Source organism: Macaca nemestrina, chromosome 5 (assembly GCF_043159975.1).
Source record: "Macaca nemestrina isolate mMacNem1 chromosome 5, mMacNem.hap1, whole genome shotgun sequence".
NCBI lineage: Eukaryota > Metazoa > Chordata > Mammalia > Primates > Cercopithecidae > Macaca > Macaca nemestrina.
Genome location: NC_092129.1, coordinates 31,364,938 through 31,384,722, shown reverse-complemented (window position 1 = coordinate 31,384,722; position 19,785 = coordinate 31,364,938). Strand labels below are relative to the sequence as shown.

Genomic DNA, 19,785 nt, shown 5'->3' with positions numbered 1-19,785 from the left:
GCCACTGCTTTCCTAATGTAATTAGCCCTGGTGCAAAAATAAAATACTGAATTACTTAATGAGATTATATGCCTAAGAAGGACATGCTATATAAGTGATAATGTCTAGTTCAAAATAAAAATGCAGGGCCTCCTATTAAAAAATTATGAAGACTTTCAAGACTGCAGTAGCAAACATTAAACCAAGCACGGAGCCCTTCTAAGCATGGGGCTCTACATGACTTTATGGGTCTCGTGCCCTTCTCTTACATAACCTTTGAAAATGACCTTGCTTCAAGAACAGGAACAGGTAGGTCACCAATTCCTGCTGGTAACCAATACCTCCTGCTTTAGTAGATTTAGTAATAATATCATTAACAATATTAAGTATCAGGATACATATTACCAAAAAAATTGCCAGCCAGTTTCTCTCCCCTATTTCTGTTTAGTGCCTGGGGACATACTCCCTAACGAAAATGCATTTAAGACTTAAGGTCTGATGAAAAAAGCCCCCATCAATCCTTCTTTGTTTTTCAATACAACTGACCCTTGGAAGCAGAAAAGGAATTAGAAAAACAAAATAAACATTTAAAAACCTGAAGCATTCTAGACAGTGATCAGAGAGGAAAATGTGTTAATGAATATAATTCTGTTTAGGACTGCAAAATGAGAATGCAAATTTCATTAATATCCTGGGCTGAATCCAGGCTTCTGTCTGATTGATATGGAGAATTCCAACTTTGAGGCTGGGAAAGGGACTAGATTAATGTGTACCAGTATTTTTTACAGCTATGTTCATGTCTCCAGAGGCTCAGGAATACTTAATAAATCAAATAAATAAATAAGTAAAAGAAGAATTCTATGCTCAGTTCTTCGTGAAGTTTCCATCATTGTCCAAGAGATTTCCACATGCACAGCAAGAAACGAAGATGCCTCTCTTGTTACCAATTATTTGAGAGAAACTATCTAGCTTTGATAATGATGTAATCTGGCCTTCACCCTCTGAACTTCATAGAAGTCTATTTAATCTTTGCCAATGTCCCCTTATGAGCAAAGACTTATTTTCCACTTTTAATGTTGGTTGAATAGCTTGTGAATACTTTACAAGGGATATGTCACTGCTTGGTTTGAGGTTTTTATGTGCTAAATAATTTCAGCTGTGAGAGAGTCTGAGAAATAACTGTACCACTTGGGGAATATTTTTTTTCTTTGAAAGAAAGAGAGAGAAGAAGGGAGGGAGCAGGAGATAGAGGAGAAAAAAGACAGAGAGAGAGAGAGAGAGAGAAGAATGATTTGGTATTCATGAGCTCTGCAAAAGTCAACTGGCAAAAACAAAATGCTTAGGGCTTTAAAAAATTGGTCACTGAAACCTTGCTATAATTTACAGAATCATAACATATAATTTTTAACTGAGATGTATCAAAGAAATCATAAGCCAATCCTTTATTTCATAGGTAAGGAAATAAAGCTTAGGAAAATTAACTTACTACATTTGCTAGTTTATACTCTCACTCCAGGTTTCCAGCTACATTCCTGTACTTTTCCTACATGACCTCTCTATGGAGTTCATTTCAGGGGAAGCTTTGAACAGAAACTCCTTTCCCAGAAAATTCTGTCCAGGCAGGTTTATAAACATTTTGCTATCTCGTGATAATTCACTGTAATTCACTCGTTCATTTATTCATCTATTCATTAAATAAATTAGATAAGTCTTTCAAAGAGTATATCCCAAGCCCATGTTACATTTTGGACTGAAACACAGACCCAAATGTTTTGCATCTGCAAAAGATGCAAAACAATGGAAAAAATAGAGCTATCAAAATGAAGTACAACAATTAGTCACTAAGGAGGCCCATGAAGAATGCAGCGTATATGGACAATGCACAGTAACTACACAGTTCGGTAATGGCAGAGTTGATTTATCCTAAAATGAGATACAGTTAGGATTCTCACTTTCAAAGTAGGGATGCGTATGTGTTTGGCATCATAGTTCAGGGTGTGAATTCTGGAACCATATCACCTGGTTCCCAATTTTAGCTCTACTGCTCACTATGAACTCTTATGCAACTTACTTAACAATTCTAACCTCGGTTTCCTCCTTGGTAAAATGCTGATTAATAGTAGTACCTAGCTTACATGGCAGTGGCTGGCACATAGTCAGCACTGGATAAAAGGTTGCCATTATTATGAAGTTACAAAGCTGTAATTTATCCACTGAAATTATCATACTTCATAATTGGTTGCATCATATTTGTCTAGCTTCAAAATATGTGAATAATAGTGTTTCAGTCATACTGTCCTAACCTAAGAGATAAATAACAAAAATTTAAAAGTATTGAAATGCTGGCTTTTTTTTAATGATTCCCTTTAGTATAGTTATCAGCCCTAAATCATGAGTACTCCATATAGTATTATTTTCTCAAAAACAAACAAACAAAAAGTAACAAAAAGCATAATGAGAATGCCACGGCAATGCTATGTGCCAGCCACTGCATCAGAATGCTTCCTCCGTTTTCCAGGCAACTCTTTTTATAATATGGAAGATAGGGCACAGAGTTTACTTGATGGTATAATACTCAGAAGGTGAAGGATATCAAAACCACTGTGCACCGATCCTCTGAGGCCAGACACCACAAATTGTAAGGAGCTCTTGTGGAATGGAGAGAACACAGGAACTAAAACAAAATGCTTGAGTCTCAATACAGGCTCTGTTAATTCCTTGGTTGCTTTATCTGTTAGTTGCTTAAATTGTTTGTACTCTAGTTTCATCATCCTGAAATTGGGAATGATAATATGAGAGCATAAGTTTCTTGGGAAGGTTATATGAGAAAAGGTGTTTGAAGCCATAAGTTTATAACAAAAAATATAAAGCAGTATAATTACTTAGCATATTCAATTTAATTTCTGTTTACTCATTTTTTGGTCTTTGGAGAAGGCAAAACATTTAGATTAAGAAAGGGCATTTGTATATATATTCTATTAATTAATTTATATATGTATGTCATATATAAATGCCTTTTATTAACCTAAAAATTATATATAATATGTAAATTTTACATATATATGGCATCAGTCTTTCCTTTTCTATCTCTATTTGTTCCTAGTTACATCCAGACTCCTTTCCTATAAAAAAGCAGGAAATGATCAGACATAATTTGCATTTTGATTGGGGTTGATTCACACTGATGTGTTACCTCTGAGGAGTTGGTGGTGTAACTCTAATGTGTTACCTCCCTTACTTATTTGGCATTTAATCTCCATTTGAAAGCATCAGTTACTTTAAAGTTAAATTACAGATAGTTCTGCTTTAGCCTTTTGGATGGTGTGAAGGTTGCATTTAAAAGGGACTTCAGACATAGGTGGGAGGTGTTAATTCCTTCCTTCCTCTTCACATCTCTGTCCTTTAGTTTTGAAGTCTTTTAATCTTCTAGCCAAACACTTCCTCTCTGCACACAGTCAAATCCTTTCTCCTGATGCTCTATCCCCTCTCCTGAGCTCACTTTTCAGTTTCAGGTACTCCTCCCTATAGGGTGTTGACTTTCACTTCTCACCCCAAATTCCTGCTGCTAAAAATCTCTAGAACTTAAGGCACCAGCCTAAAATGAGGCTATAGATGCAGTAGCTCTCTTATATTGGAGGTTGAGAACCCAAAATGGGATTAGAAGACGCATAGGAGATGACAGAAGAGTTTATGGGGGTCTCAGGGTAGGAGCAGAGAGCAGGCAATGAATTCTGATGGCCTAAATTCATATTATATTATAATAAGGAAAAGTACTTAACATCTTGATATTGCCTCAAAGACTACACCCTACAGTGGTATGGAGGTGTGAGAGCACGTGTTCTATACCTGGAGGTTTGTTCTCACCAAGTACATAACCTCAGGAGAAATGTCTACTTTGAATCACTTGTTTCTGAAAGTGAAACATCAAAATGTTGGGAATGCAGTGTTTAGGGGCTGATAAGGTGCTGGTGAGATAAGGGAAGTTAATTCATTATGACCTACTGTAACTGCCCAACAGGGTCTTCCTGCCCACTGAACAAACAAAATCAGCTCGCAGAGACCATGGCTTTGCAGTAAAGAAAGAGTTTAATAGACACAAGGCTAGAGCCAAGATGGAGTCAGCCATGTCAGGTTTCTCTTACTGTCATATTTTTGCAAAGGCAGTTTTACTACAGTGAAAATAATTCCTTGTACGGCACAAAAGCTGATTGTCCAGCTCTATCTCTTACATAACAGACACATGAGAGCAGCATCTCTGAAGAAGAGTTATTTGGACCTTCCTGATAGCCTGCTCCTCATACAGGATGCAAAACCTGGCAGGCAGGAATTCTGTGTTGCTTGTTTGTTGTTGGGTAGTTGATTTTACCTCTTTATTTTTCTAAATTTTTCAAAACCCATTGATATTTTGAAAGATTTTCCTAGTTGAGATTTCTGTGTTGTTGCTTTGTGGCTTGTTTTTTTTTTTTTTTTTTTTTTCCAGTTTTGTTGTTTATTTTGACTTTTCTACATGTTTACTTTATTGGATTGCATCCCAACTTTCTCTTTCACCTTAAGATGGAAAGAGAAAGTAGTCAGGAGGAGACCACCCTTTCTCCAAGGGTCAGAGACAAGATACTTGTCTTTCCTCTTGTTTAATGGAAGCCCTTGCTAAGTCACCTTGCAGATCTCTAATGCTAGCCCTGAAACAAAAGCTTTTAATCTCTACATTAGTAGACAAGGAAAAAAAATGAACAGTGCTTGCTAAAGATAATTCATTGTATAGCTCAAAACAAACACAGGCCAAACTACCAATGGAGGAAAGCAGTAAATTATCCCCAAAAGTAAATTTAAGAGATTATCTTCCAAGGTATCTAAGGGCTCTGTAAGATAATCTAAGAATAAAATTACATGGCTACCAATAAATACAGCTTTCCTGATAATCTTTCTAAGAGCTCACAATTTAGGCAGTTTAACCAAGTGTAATTTAGTGTAATAAACATCTTCTTAAACATTTAATGTTCAAGAAAAAACAGATTAACTTGAAAAGGGAAAAATTGGTCAGAGAATATATACCAATCTCTTTTCTAGAAATACTTTTTCTATTGCACCACAATGCTGGGGATTTTATGAATGTCTTTAAATTTCTGCTTTAAGGAAAACAAGATACCATTAAGGTAGGTTGAAAATTATACATCTGAGGCTCTTGTGTTAATTCACTCACTTTCACTGAATAAACTTCCCACCCATGCCCCACCATGTGAGTTTATCCAACAAATAACTCTGTTCTACAGCTAATTCCTATCCAATGAAGCTTCCAAACATGAGGATTCTAGGTACCGTCTCAGTTCCTTTTGTGCCCATGTGATTACTTTAAAGACATCTGAGTGTCACCTCTTTTTCGACCCACTCTAGTCACCAGTGTAACTCAGGCTTTTTATCAGCTTCCCCTGGAGACTTGCATACAGTTGCCTCATACAGAGTCTCTGGCTTCTTGTTTCCTGCACTTAGCTATGTATTAAAGTAGTTATAGAGGCTCATATGCTCTTTTTTGATGGGATGGACTATGTCACCTGATTCTATAGTGCAATGAAATTTAGCAGTGTTGGCAGTGTACAGGTTAGATTTACATCAGTGTATCATAGAAATCTACCATAAATTATAAGCAACACACACACATACAAAACTAACCAGTAAGATTAAAAACTTAAAAACTTAGGTTAAAAACTTAAAAACTTAAAAATATTATACCTATTATAATCACTTATTTAAAGTACCTTGTTCTTATGCCTACTTACTTAGCAATGACTATGCATATAATTAAATGTGTGTCAATTTAACTGTGATAACTTTTGTTGATGTCAATGATAGTTTTCATAATATTTATAACATTCATGATTCATAGCCTTTGCTGAGCCAGTACTATCCTAGCAGAATTATCTAAAGTCAAGGACTGAAATATAGTTGTTAACTATATAATTTATTCTAATTTTCCAGTGCTCATTTGCTATACAACTACCCCCAATGACCCCAAAAACTTGGTGAAAACTACCCCCAAAACTTGATGAAAATTTATTATATTATGCTCATGAATCTTGTGGGTTAGGAATTCAGACTGGGAAAAGCAGGAATGGCTATTCTTTGCTCCACAATTGTGAGGTCTCAGCTGGGAAGATTTTAAGGATGAGGATCATTCAATGGTTGGGGCTAAAATCACCCTGCGGCAGTTTCATTAACATGCTGTCTTCACTCACATGTCTGGTGACTGTTGCTGGCTATTGGTTGGAACTTCAGCTTGGCTGTCAATCAGAACACTTGCATGTAGCCTCCTCATATAGTCTTTCCTATGCGCTAGTGTGGGCTTCCTCACAACATGGTTCTGTGTTCCAAAAGCAAGTGTCCCAAGAGAGCAAGGGAAAGGTACATGGCATTTTTATGATTTAGTCTCAAAGTCAAGTAGTGTCACTTTTCTCATACTCTATTAATTGAGGCAGTCACTAAAGTCTACCCACTGCAGGGAGAGGGGACATGGACTTTACCACTCAGTGGGAGGAGTATCAAGGTTTTGAGGGCAATTAAAAATGTGATCTGACTTTTATTTGACAGCAAAAGTATTGTAAATAAAGAATGCAGGTCATCTTTGGAAAATACAATGTGTCACAGTTTACTCTCTAGCTACAAAACTTCACATCCTTTCTACCCTTCCACATGCAAGATGTACTCATTCTCTTCCCTAAGACTTTCAAGTTTTCTCACACTGTGGCATCTGCTCTAGGGTTTCCTCATCTAAATCAGTCAAGGTTCAGGTGAATCTCCTTGGGTGTAATTCCTCAAGTACAACTTCTTCAGAAACGTTCATTTTGATCTAAAGACATAATATCTAAAGAGATGAGCTACTTGCTCCCCAAATATTCATATTCAATGATTGAACAAGAATAGGATAAGTTTTTTACACACTACCATCTAAAAAGGGGAAAGCCAGGAGGCACACAGCAGTCACAGGCCTAGAGAAATTGCATTTATTTAACCTCTTTCCAACAATTTCATCTGTATAAATGCTATATTACCAACTTTGCTGGTAGACCAGCATTATATAAACATTTTAACTTAAAAGCTAGCATATTTATCACATAAACCAGAAATTAAATACAGTCAATGATTTGTGTATTCTTTAATTATAACTTTGCATATTCACTCTTAGCCCAAAATGACTTATTGTGCTACCCCTAAAATGTCTTTCTCATGGATTCTATTAATTATATAATTATGTGCTTAACAATACACCGAAAAAGTTGAAATATCCCCTCTGGATAAATTACTTCCTATTCTAATGTCATTTAACATATTAAATATTTGAATAGTTATAGATGATATCTCACCATGGCAGGCTAAAGTCTGTGATGGCCTCCAAGATTTCTGCTCTAATTTCAGGGCTTGTCATTAAGTTATGCTACATGGTACAGCTAAATGTAAGAAAGGGCGATTATCCAGGTAAGGCTTACTGGATCACGTGAGCCTTTAAAAACAGGATTTTCTCCATCTGGTGGAAGAAGAGGAAAGAGACAAGCTTTGGCTGGCCTGGAATAAAGCAAACATCCATGTGGTGAACTGTCTATGGAAGCCACATAGCAAGGATTGGAGAAGAAACTCTAGGACCCAGGAGCAGCTGACAGCCAGCAAGGAAATGGAGCCATCAGTCCCACCAGTGAAAGGAACTGAATTCTTCCAACAAGAAAAATGAACATAGAAGAGGAACTTCCCCTACTACCTACCTCCAGGTGAAACACCTTGATTTCTAACTTGTTATACTCTGAATAGAAGTAGAACCTATACAACTGAGAGCAAATAGATGATGTTGTTTTGAGTTAAGTTTGTGGTTATTTGTTATGAAGTAATAGAAGCTAATATACTCACTCAGGGAAGGAGAGTTTTAAGTGAGCAAGGAAATCAGAATTAGTCAAGGAGGTGACATGGGGCAAAGCAGAACTCACACTGAACTACTTACTCTCCTTCCCTGCCCCTTTCTCCTCCTTTATTCTGTGTACAGGTAAATTTCTTCAGGATGTGGTCTCGGTTGCTTCATTCAGGCCTAGAGTCAAATGATGGCTCTCCCATGAGACTGCATTCCAGTTACTTAATCTCCGAGCCCCAAGTGTAATGGAGAAAGCTTCTCTTTCACTGTGTGTCTGGAGAAAATGAATGAGGTAATGTATAATAAGCATTCAAATTAATCTACTGGAAAACATTCTGTAGAAGTTTTGACTGTACATCATTTAACACAACAGAGACTCATGGGAAGACTAAGATTCTCAATCCACGCAGGAAGCATCATCATTGCCATGGCATCTTCCTCTACTTATATTCTCCAAGATTCTACTTGCTTAGAATATCTTGGAATGACAGGAAGGAAGTTTCCCAGCGGGTTCCTGGAAATACCTAGTGATAAGATTGAGTTCCTAGGGGAAGAGTCCCATGCTTGGTAGACAGTTAGAAATGTTATCTGATTTTGATTTGACCTGAAGGGAATGTCATGATAGTATTCACTAACTAGATGTGTCCATTAAAAAGTAAATAAAAGGGTTTTTTTTTTTTTTTGGAAAAAGAAATGCAATTGCAGACATTCTTTTTGTTTGTTTTGTTTTTTAGTTCACTTGTTTTTAACAAGGAATTTTTGGTGTTGATGCTGATGGTGGTAGTTATGCTCTTTGTATTTTAAATAAACACGAGATTTTGTAGTACAACCCTTACCCACCCAACCATGTACTAACTGTTAAAGAAATGTTAACATGCTGTGATAATTCAAAGAAAAGACCATTGGCTCAAATGAAAGAAAAACTAGACTGTAACAGTATGGTTATTGCCTCTAGTTGAGATGATCCTATCTGTTAAAATAAAAAAATTGCACCCTTTGTCAAAAAAAAAATGGGTAAGCAAAACACGAAAAGTGTAAATTGAACTTTTGCTTCGTGCTACATCTCCGCTGTTTACCAAAATCAATTTGTTTCTGTTTGTTTTACTGTCTATCTGCTGAAACCATATCTGAATCCAATGAAAATTTGAAACATGTGATTTAAAATACTTTGAGAAAGGAAAAAGGAAGCGTGCTGTTAAATGTTAAATGGGTTCTGTGGTAAATTGTATACATGCACCACATCAAAAGTAAATTGAAGTTAAAATAAATAATGTTACACTGAAAGTTGAAAGAATATAGCAAATCATAAAGATGGCTGTATACTAATTGAGAGTATTTTAATTGTTAAAAGATTTAGAGAAATAAACAGTGTAGATGGGAACGCAGTGCTGAAAGATCAGCACCGGTTCTGGTTTTCCTTTCTAGTGGCTTGGCACAGTGGCTGCGCTGAGCTCCTGCCCAGCTTTCAGAAAACAGAAGCAATGCTGTTCAAAGGATTAATCAGTGGCCCATACACAGGAGGCCTGGGGCCACTCATGTACAAAGCCCCAAAAGTTGGTACAGAAAACCTGTGTCTTCCATCCTTGCTGTCTTGCATTTCTGTGAACGCAGCAGTTCCTGGCAGGCATACTCTGTAGGGTTAAGTTTGCTTTGTTTTTACCTCCCGTATCTGCAGTGCTATTGACCTCACCAAACTCCTTCTCTGTTCCCTTCTTCACTCGGTTGCTAATCACCCTGTAATACAACATTAAAATGACCAGTACTTCCTTTTCCACCTGGTCTATTTTCTTACTCATGCTGATCTACATTATATAGCTAACAGGGCTCAAGACAAAAAGTTTGTCTTCATGAAAGGAAAAAAAAATGCCATTATTTATTCCTCTCTTCATTCCTGTTGAATTCAAATCAACAGAATTGAAATTTGTTTTTACAATATAATCTACACATATTTGAATTGTATATAAAAAAGCCTTCTAGGCATTTGATGGAGATGTATTAACATTGGTTAGGGTTTGGGTACTTTGCAAAACAAAAATGTTTTGGTTTGTGTATGTCTTTCAAATGTATATGATATTATTTCTAAGTCCCCATTCTTTTTCTTCTTTCTTCAAAATGTACCTCATCTTCACCTTCAAGGGGCAAATTAATTGTTAAGTACAGTCAAGGAAGGCATCAGACAGAGAAAAAATTAAAGTACTTCATATACAGGTGTATAGCCTATCAAACAAATAATTACCATCATACCTTTTAAGCATTTACCTGTGTTATGTAAAGAAATATTCTAGGTTTTATATATTAAATATCACACTTAATCCTTAAAATAACCCTGTAAGATAAGTACTAGTGGCCAGACATGGTGGCTCACTCTTATAATCCTGGCACTTTGGGAGGCCTAGGCAGGTGGCTCGCTTAAGCCCAGGAGTTTGAGACCAGCCTGGACAACAGGGTGGGACCCTGTCTTTAGAACAATACAAAAATTAACTGGGTGTGGTGGCATGCACCTATAGTCCAAGCTACTTGGGAGACTGAGGTGGGAGGATAGTCGGAGCCTGGGAGGTCAAGGCTGCAGACCCATGATTGTGCCGCTGCACTCTAGCCTGGGCAACACAGCAAAACCCTGTGTCAAAAAAACTGTTAGCATTTTATAAATTAGGAAAATAAGAAAGATTAAGTTTAGAATATTTTCACCTTCACTTTTTTTTCGCTAATACTATATATTGAACATCTCTTCTATGTCTTACACAGGATGATCCTTTGGAGATAAAATGGTAAGCAAAAATATTCAAGATCTATTCTTTCATTGGATTTCCAAAGGGAAAGCATCAGTTTAATAAACATCAGTTATTAGATGTTTATTAATAACTGATTAGATGGCAGGTCTAGTATTCAAATTCAGGACCTCCTGATGTCAAAGCCAGGACCTCACTAGCATTTCTTTGTCAGCCTTTCTCAGTAAAGAAGAAAAATAGTGTCAGAAACTGGTCAGTCCCTTTTATATATGGTCTCCATTGTTCCAGGTATAATTAAACCCTAAGAAGTCAAATAAATTTTTCTCCCACTTAGCATCTACTCTTAGATTCTTAGGAATACTAGCCAAACCTCATCTTCTATGGTTGACCAATGTCCAGTGGAGAGGTCATTTCAGGTCCAATAATATCTTTGATCAGACATTTAGTTACCAAATAAACACGTCCAATAGTATAGATTCTGTATACATTTAGTAATTATGGATACTGTTAATGAAAACACCATATTAAGTTTTCAAAAACATTTACTTTAGTCATAAGTTTCAATTTTTGTCTGCTGATTCTATATTTTAAGTGAATTTACAAAATATATAGATGTATAAGTAGGATTATAAATCCAGAGCTTATGTGTGACTTCAGTCCCCTCCTGCACTTACTTTTCTGCCAAGTAAATGTGTCATACATAAGTCTCATACCTATTTAACAAAATATGTCAAAAACTTACATCATTTTTTCTGTATTCCCAAACAAGTTCAGGATAGGGAAATCATTCCATCCTAGTTGTGGCACACATGGGTGAAAAATCAGGAGACTCACACACATTTCTAGGTGATGTGATCACTTAGTCATCTATTCACAAACAGATTAAGAAGAAGGAGAAAAAGCAAGACTTCAGAAACAAATCACCAACAAAGGTTAGAAAACCAGTTTCAGCAAAGTAAATCAACCTTCATTCTCAGGGCTAGCTACTTTCTTATTCTTAGTAAAGAACTAGTATTCTTCCATGCCACACTTCCCAGAGGCCCAAATGACCACTCCATGTTGTCCCAGACGTGATTCAATAGTGCAGTGTCCTGCTGACCAAACCTCTTACAAATGAACACCTACCTTCTATTGATAATAGCTACCCTTATATTTCCTTGAAGATAAACCTAAGACGGCACTAAAGGAATTCAGAAAATATTTATGCGTGCAGTCTTTTAAGTCCAGAGTTTGAATGATTTTGTCTGGTTATTGAAAAGACTAAACATTCTGGAATTTATTTTTGGTGTTTACGTGAATGTCAACTTACTTGCTGCAAATATGCCAAGTGTCTATTGCAAGGACTATACATATTGCTTACTGATTCAACGTGCATTTCTTCCCAGAATGCCAAGAAATGATGGTCTAGCTTCTGTTGGTGCTCTGCTAATGCAGATGCAAGGCTAAGAGAAGTCCTCTCCCTTCAAGTCACTTTGATTACATTAACTTGCATCAGTAGATATGGCACCTCATGAGTGGTACAAAATGCAGTAGTGTACTGGGAGTGCCTTTAGAGCCACATTTGAACACATTATGAAATATATGCCTCCCTTTCCTAATGAAAATGGAGCCATATTTTCCTGTTCTTTCAGCCAGATGGAATTATGATTGGTGTGTGCTTGCCTTTTACATTACTATTTGATTCCATAATAAGAACCACATGAGACAATTTTATTTTATTGGTTCTTCAGTTGCCAACATGGCTTTTGTACAACTAATAAAATAAATAAAAATATTTCCCTTGTGGTTTTTCGTATAAAATACACTTGTTTATGAAGGATAAGCACATACCAATCAAAACCTGATCTGGCATGAGCAATATTGTCTTGCTTTTTCTTATTAAATAGGAAGCAAACAAGATGTATTTATTAGTTTCCTAATAGCATGGTTGGCTCAAACTGGCATATACCTATGTATTATACACTGAAGGCATTTGTTTAGGGAGCAATAGGTTAGGTTGGTAAATGTCTCAAAACCTAGTTACTAATGAAAATATATTTCCTGGGAGGGCACATAATGAAGGAAGTAAAAAGAATAAAAAACTGCATAGCATCTTTGTGTCCACAGTAACTGAGCCACGATCTTCTTCAGAGAGAGCTCCTGAAAAAGCACTGCTGGCATTGCACCTTCTGTACTGCAACCAAGAAAGCCTAAAATGAACCACAACAGCATGTCTAAAGTTAGTGGCCTGCCATTCATAGAGCACAGGCCAAGATTTTGAGAATGAACTGAAAGGTCACCTTTTAAGTATACTTGAATATAACTCATACTGCCCTAAAATCTGTGATTAGTCATCAGCTTACATAAGTTCTTATTATTTAGAATATTCAAAAACATATCATCAATATCCCTTTCCATATACAAATGCTTAACAGAGCAATGCTTAACAGAGCAATGGCTTAGAATCTGCAGTAGAAATGGATTTTCTTCTTAGATATCTTTATGGCGGGGCAGAGGGGGGCACCCAATATGGCCGAATAGGAACAGTTCCAGCCTCCAGCTCGCAGCGTGAGCGACACAGAGGACGAGTGATTTCTGCATTCTCAACTGAGGTACCAGGTTCATCTCACTTGGGCGTGTCAAGTCAGACAGTTGGCGCTGGTCCACGAGTGCAGCCTGTCCAGCGAGAGCTGAAGCAAGGCAAAGCATCGCCTCACCAGGGAAGCACAAGGGGGAAGGGAATTCCTTTTCCTAGCTAAAGGAAATTGAGACACACAACACCTGGAAAATCCAGTAACTCCCACCCTAATACTGCACTTTACCAAGGGTCTTAGCAAATGGCACACTAGGAGATTATATCCCACACCTGGCCCAGAGGGTCCCATGCCCACGAAGCCTCCCTCATTGCTAGCACAGCAGTCTGAGATCTAACTGCAAGGTGGCAGCAAAGCTGGGGGATGGGCGCCCACCATTGCTGAGGCTTAAGTAGGTAAACAAAGTCACCCAGAAGCTCGAATTGGGTGGAACCCACCCCAGCTCAAGGAGGCTGGCCTGCCTCTGTAGACTCCTCCTCTGGGGACAGGGCATAGCTAAACAATAAACAAAAAGCAGCAGAAATCTCAATAGAGGTAAACGCCCCTGTCTGACAGTTTTGAAGAGAGCAATGGATCTCCCAGCACGGAGGTTGAGATCTGAGAATGGACAGACTGCCTGTTCAAGTGGGTCCCTGACCCTTGAGTAGCCTAACTGGGAGACATCCCCAACTAGGTGCAGACTGACACCTCACATCTCACACAGTGGGGTACACCCCTGAGATGAAGCTTCCAGAGCAAGAATCAGACAGCAACACTTACTGTTCAGCAATATTCTATCTTCTGCAGCCTCTGCTGCTGATACCCAGGCAAACAGGGTCTGGAGTGGACCTCAGTCAAACTCCAACAGACCTACAGTTGAGGGTCCTGACTGTTGGACGGAAAACTAACAAACAGAAAGGACACCCACACCAAAACCCCATCAGTACATCACCATCATCAAAGACCAGAGGCAGATAAAACCACAAAGATGGGGAAAAAGCAGTGCAGAAAAGCTGGAAATTCAAAAAATCAGAGCGCATCTCCCCCTCTAAAGGAACACAGCTCATCACCAGCAATGGAAAAAAGCTGGATAGAGAATGACTTTGATGAGTTGAGAGAAGGCTTCAGTCGATCAAACTTCTCAGAGCTAAAGGAGGAACTATGCAACCAGCACAAAGAAACTAAAAACCTTGAAAAAAGATTTGACGAATGGCTAACTAGAATAACCAATGTAGAGAACTCCTTAAAAGAACTGATAGAGATGAAAACCATAACATGAGAACTACGTTGCAAATGCACAAGCTTCAGTAACTGACTCGATCAACTGGAAGAAAGAGTATCAGTGATTGAAGATCAATTGAATGAAATGAAGCAAGATGAGAAGTGTAGAGAAAAAAGAGTAAAAAGAAATGAACAAAGCCTCCAAGAAATATGGGATTATGTGAAAAGACCAAAGCTACGTCTGATTGGTGTGCCTGAAAGTGATGGGGAAAATGGAACTAAGTTGGAAAACACTCTGCACAATACCATCCAGGAGAACTTCCCCAACCTAGTAAGGCAGGACAACATTCAAATTCAGGAAATGCAGAGAACGCCACAAAGATACTCCTCGAGAAGAGCAACTCCAAGACACATAATAGTCAGATTCACCAAAGTTGAAATGAAGGAAAAAATGTTAAGGGCAGCCAGAGAGAAAGGTCGGGTTACATACAAAGGGAAGCCCATCAGACTAATAGCAGATCTCTCAGCAGAAACTCTCCAAGCCAGAAGAGAGTTGGGGCCAATATTCAACATTCTGAAAGAAAACAATTTTAAACCCAGAATTTCATATCCAGCCAAACTAAATTTGATAAGTGAAGGAGAAATAAAATCTTTTACAGACAAGCAAATGCTTAGAGATTTTGTCACCACCAGGCCTGCCCTACGAGAGATGCTGAAGGAAGCACTAAACATGGAAAAGAATAACAGGTGCCAGCCATTGCAAAAACATGTCAAAATATAAAGTCCATCGATGCTAGGAAGAAACTGCATCAACTAGTGAACAAAATAACCAGCTAATATCATAATGACAGGATCAAGTTCACACACAATAATATTAACCTTAAATGTAAATGGACTAAATGCTCCAATTAAAAGACATAGACTGGCAAATTGGATAAAGAGTCAAGACCCATCAGTTTGCAGTATTCAGGAGACCCATCTCACATGCAGAGACATACATAGGCTGAAAATAAAGGGATGGAAGAAGATCTACCAAGCAAATGGAAAACAAAAATAGCAAGGATTGCATTCCTAGTCTCTGATAAAACAGACTTTAAACCATCAAAGATCAAAAGAAACAAAGATGGCCATTACATAATGGTAAAGGGATCAATTCATCAGGAAGAGCTAACTATCCTAAATATATATGCACCCAATACAGGAGCACCCAGATTCATAAAGCAAGTCCTTAGAGACTTACAAAGAGACTTAGACTCCCATACAATAATAATGGGAGAATTTAACACCCAACTTTCAACATCAACGAGACAGAAAGTTAGCAACCCATAATTGAACTCAACTCTGCACCAAGCAGACCTAATAGACATCTACAGAACTCTGCTCCCCAAATCAACAGAATATACATTCCTCTCAGCACCACATCACACTTATTCCGAAATTGACCATATAGTTGGAAGTAAAGCACTCCTCAGCAAATGTAAAAGAACTGAAATTATAACAAACTGTCTCTCAGACCACAGTGCAATCAAACTAGAACTCAGGACTAAGAAACTCAATCAAAAACGCTCAACTACTTGGAAACTGAACAACCTGCTCCTGAATGACTACTGGGTACATAATGAAATGAAGGCAGAAATAAAAATGTTCTTTGAAACCAATGAGAACAAAGATACAACATACCAGAATCTCTGGGACACATTTAAGGTAGTGTGTAGAGGAAAATTTATAGCACTAAATGCCCACAAGAGAAAGCAGGAAAGATCTAAAATTGACACTCTAACATCACAATTAAAAGAACTAACACATTCAAAAGCTAGCAGAAGGCAAGAAATAACTAAGATCAGAGTAGAACTGAGTGAGATAGAGAAATAAAAAACCCTCCAAAAAATCAATGAATCCAGGAGCTGGTTTTTTGAAAAGATCAACAAAATTGATAGACCACTAGAGAAGAAAAGAGAGAAGAATCAAATAGATGCAATAAAAAATTATAAAGGGGATATCACCACCGACCACACAGAAATACAAACTACCATCAGAGAATACTATAAACACCTCTACACAAATAAACTAGAAAACCTAGAAGAAATGGATAATTTCCTGGACACGTACACTCTACCAAGACTAAACCAGGAAGAAGTTGAATCCCTGAATAGATCAATAGCAGGCTCTGAAATTGAGGCAATAATTAATAGCCTACCAATCAAAAAAAGTCCAGGACCAGACGGATTCACAGCCGAATTCTACCAGAGGTACAAGGTGGAGTTGGAACCATTCCTTCTGAAACTATTCCAATCAATAGAAAAAGAGGGAATCCTCCCTAACTCATCTAATGAGGCCAGTATCATCCTGATACCAAAGCCTGGCAGAGATACAACAAAAAGAGAGAATTTTAGACCAATATCCCCGACGAACATCGATGCAAAAATCCTCAATAAAACACTGACAAACTGAATCCAGCAGCACATCAAAAAGCTTATCCACCATGATCAAGTGGGCTTCATCCCTGAGATGCAAGTCTGGTTCGACATATGCAAATCAAAAAACGTAATCCAGCATATAAACAGAACCAAAGACAAAAACCACATGATTGTCTCAATAGATGCAGAAAAGGCCTTTGATAAAAATCAGCAGCCCTTCATACTAAAAACTCTCAATAAATTCGGTATTGATGGAACATATCTCAAAATAATAAGAGCTATTTATGACAAACCCACAGCCAATATCATACTGAATGGGCAAAAATTGGAAACATTCCCTTTGAAAACTGGCACAAGACAGGGATGCCCTCTCTCACCACTTCTATTCAACATAGTGTTGGAAATTCTGGCTAGGGCAATCAGGCAAGAGAAAGAAATAAAGGGTATTTAGTTAGGAAAAGAAGAAGTCCAATTGTCCCTGTTTGCAGATGACATGATTGTATATTTAGAAAACCCCATTGTCTCAGCCCAAAATCTCCTTAAGCTGATAAGAAACTTCAGCAAAGTCTCAGGATACAAAATCCATATGCAAAAATCACAAGCATTCTTATACACCAGTAACAGACAAACAGAGAGCCAAATAATGAATGAACTCCCATTCACAATAGCTTCAAAGAGAATAAAAGACCTAGGAATCCAACTTACAATGGATATAAAGGACCTCTTCAAGGAGAACTACAAACCACTGCTCAGTGAAATAAAAGAGGACACAAACAAATGGAAGAATATACCGTGCTCATGGATAGGAAGAATCAATATTGTGAGAATTGCCATACTGCCCAAGGTAATTTATAGATTCAATGCCATCCCCATCAAGCTACCAATGACTTTCTTCAAAGAATTGAAAAAAACTGCTTTAAAGTTCACGTGGAACCAAAAAAGAGCCCGCATTGCCAAGACAATCCTAAGTCAAAAGGACAAAGCTGGAGGCATCACGCTACCTGACTTCAAACTATACTACAAGGCTACAGTAACCAAAACAACATGGTACTGGTACCAAAACAGAGATATAGACCAATGGAACAGAACAGAGCGCTCAGAAATAACATCACACATCTACAGCCATCTGATCTTTGACAAACCTGAGAAAAACAAGAAATTGGGAAAGGATTCCCTATTTAATAAATGGTGCTGGGAAAATTGACTAGCCATAAGTAGAAAGCTGAAATTGGATTCTTTCCTTGGTCCTCATATGAAAATTAACTCAGGATGGATTAGAGACTTAAATGTTAGACCTAATACCATAAAAACCCTAGAAGAAAACCTAGATAATACCATTCAGGGCATAGGCATTGTCAAGGACTTCATGTTTAAAACACCAAAAGCAACGGCAACAAAAGCCAAAATTGACAAATGGGATCTAATTAAATTAAAGAGCTTCTGCACAGCAAAGGAAACTACCATCAGAGTGAACAGGCTACCTATAGAATGGGAGAAAATTTTTGCAATCTACTCATCTGACAAACGGCTAATATCCAGAACCTATAAATAACTCAAACAAATTTATAAGACAAAAACAAACAACCCCATCAAAAAGTGGGCAAAGGATATGAATAGACACTTCTCAAAAGAAGACATTCATACAGCCAACAGATACAAGAGAAAATGCTCATCATCATTCGTCATCAGAGAAATGCAAATCAAAACCACAATGAGATACCATCTCACTCCAGTTAGAATGGCAATCATTAAAAAATCAGGAAACAACAGGTGCTAGAGAGGATGTGGAGAAATAGGAACACTTTTACACTGTTGGTGGGACTGTAAACTAGTTCAACCACTGTGGAAGACAGTGTGGCAATTCCTCAAGGATCTAGAACTAGAAATATCATTTGACCCAGCCATCCCATTACTGGGGATATACCCAAAGGATTATAAGTCATGATGCTATAGAGACACATGCACACATATGTCTATTGCGGCACTATTCACAATAGCAAAGACTTGGAATCAACCCAAATGTCCATTAGTGACAGACTGAATTAAGAAAATGTGGCACATATACACCATGGAATACTACGCAGCCAGAAAAAAGGATGAGTTTGTGTCCTTTGTAGGGACATGGATGCAGCTGGAAACCATCATTCTCAGCAAACTATCGTAAGAACAAAAAACCAGATACTGCATGTTCTCACTCATAGGTAGGAATTGAACAATGAGATCACTTGGACACAGGAAAGGGAACATCACATACCGAGTCCTATTGCGGGGAGGGGGAAGGGGTGAGGGATAGCATTAGGAGATATTCCTAATGTAAAGGACGAGTTAATGGGTGCAGCACACCATGTGCATGTAGCACACCAACATGGCACATGTCTACATATGTAACAAACCTGCATGTTGTGCACATGTACCCTAGAACTTAAAGTATAATAATAAAAATAAATAAATAAATAAATAAATAAAATAAAGTGGAAAAAAAAAGATATCTTTCTGAGCAAGTACTTCAGAGTAAAGAACAATAGAGGACCACTTTACCTCTGATAAGTCATCATACTTCCTTTGACTGATACTGGTCTTCCAAGAAGCCAATGAAATCTATCAGAGGTCTTGTTCTTTCATTTTTTTGTTTTCAGAATCCACAGGCCATGAAAGATGAAGGGTTATAGGCAGTCACAATCATGTTGAAGCCTTACTACAGAAAGTAAGGTGAATATCTGAGAAATGGCTCTTACCCTAAAATGATGCTTTCTTGCAAAGAAGAGGCTACACTACATAAGAATTGAATTATACTACATAAGACTTGAATTCAATTAAATGGTTGCAAGAAATACTTTACAAAACTAACTTTGTCAGTCAATTTTTTTAAAAAAGAAAACCTGTCCATGTTGTTTTAATAAATTTTGGTAAAAAAAATTCCATTTGCTTAAACGCTTCCATTTCCTGGTTTGATCACTTTCCATTATTCTATCCTGAGAAATATAGAAAGAAAAAATGAA

General features: G+C 37.6%; 1 long non-coding RNA gene across 1 annotated transcript in view; it reads right to left on the bottom strand.

The window, feature by feature from the left end:
• The window catches only part of LOC105465562 (uncharacterized), an 87,554-nt gene extending 67,992 nt beyond the window's left edge, over positions 1-19,562 (bottom strand). The window contains exons 1-3 of the long non-coding RNA XR_011623043.1: positions 19,325-19,562; positions 11,339-11,463; positions 7,961-8,141 (exon numbers count right to left, since the gene is read on the bottom strand). This is a non-coding gene — a long non-coding RNA (uncharacterized lncRNA). The remainder of the gene's footprint in view (positions 1-7,960; positions 8,142-11,338; positions 11,464-19,324) is intronic.
• Between the last annotated feature and the right edge of the window lie 223 nt (positions 19,563-19,785).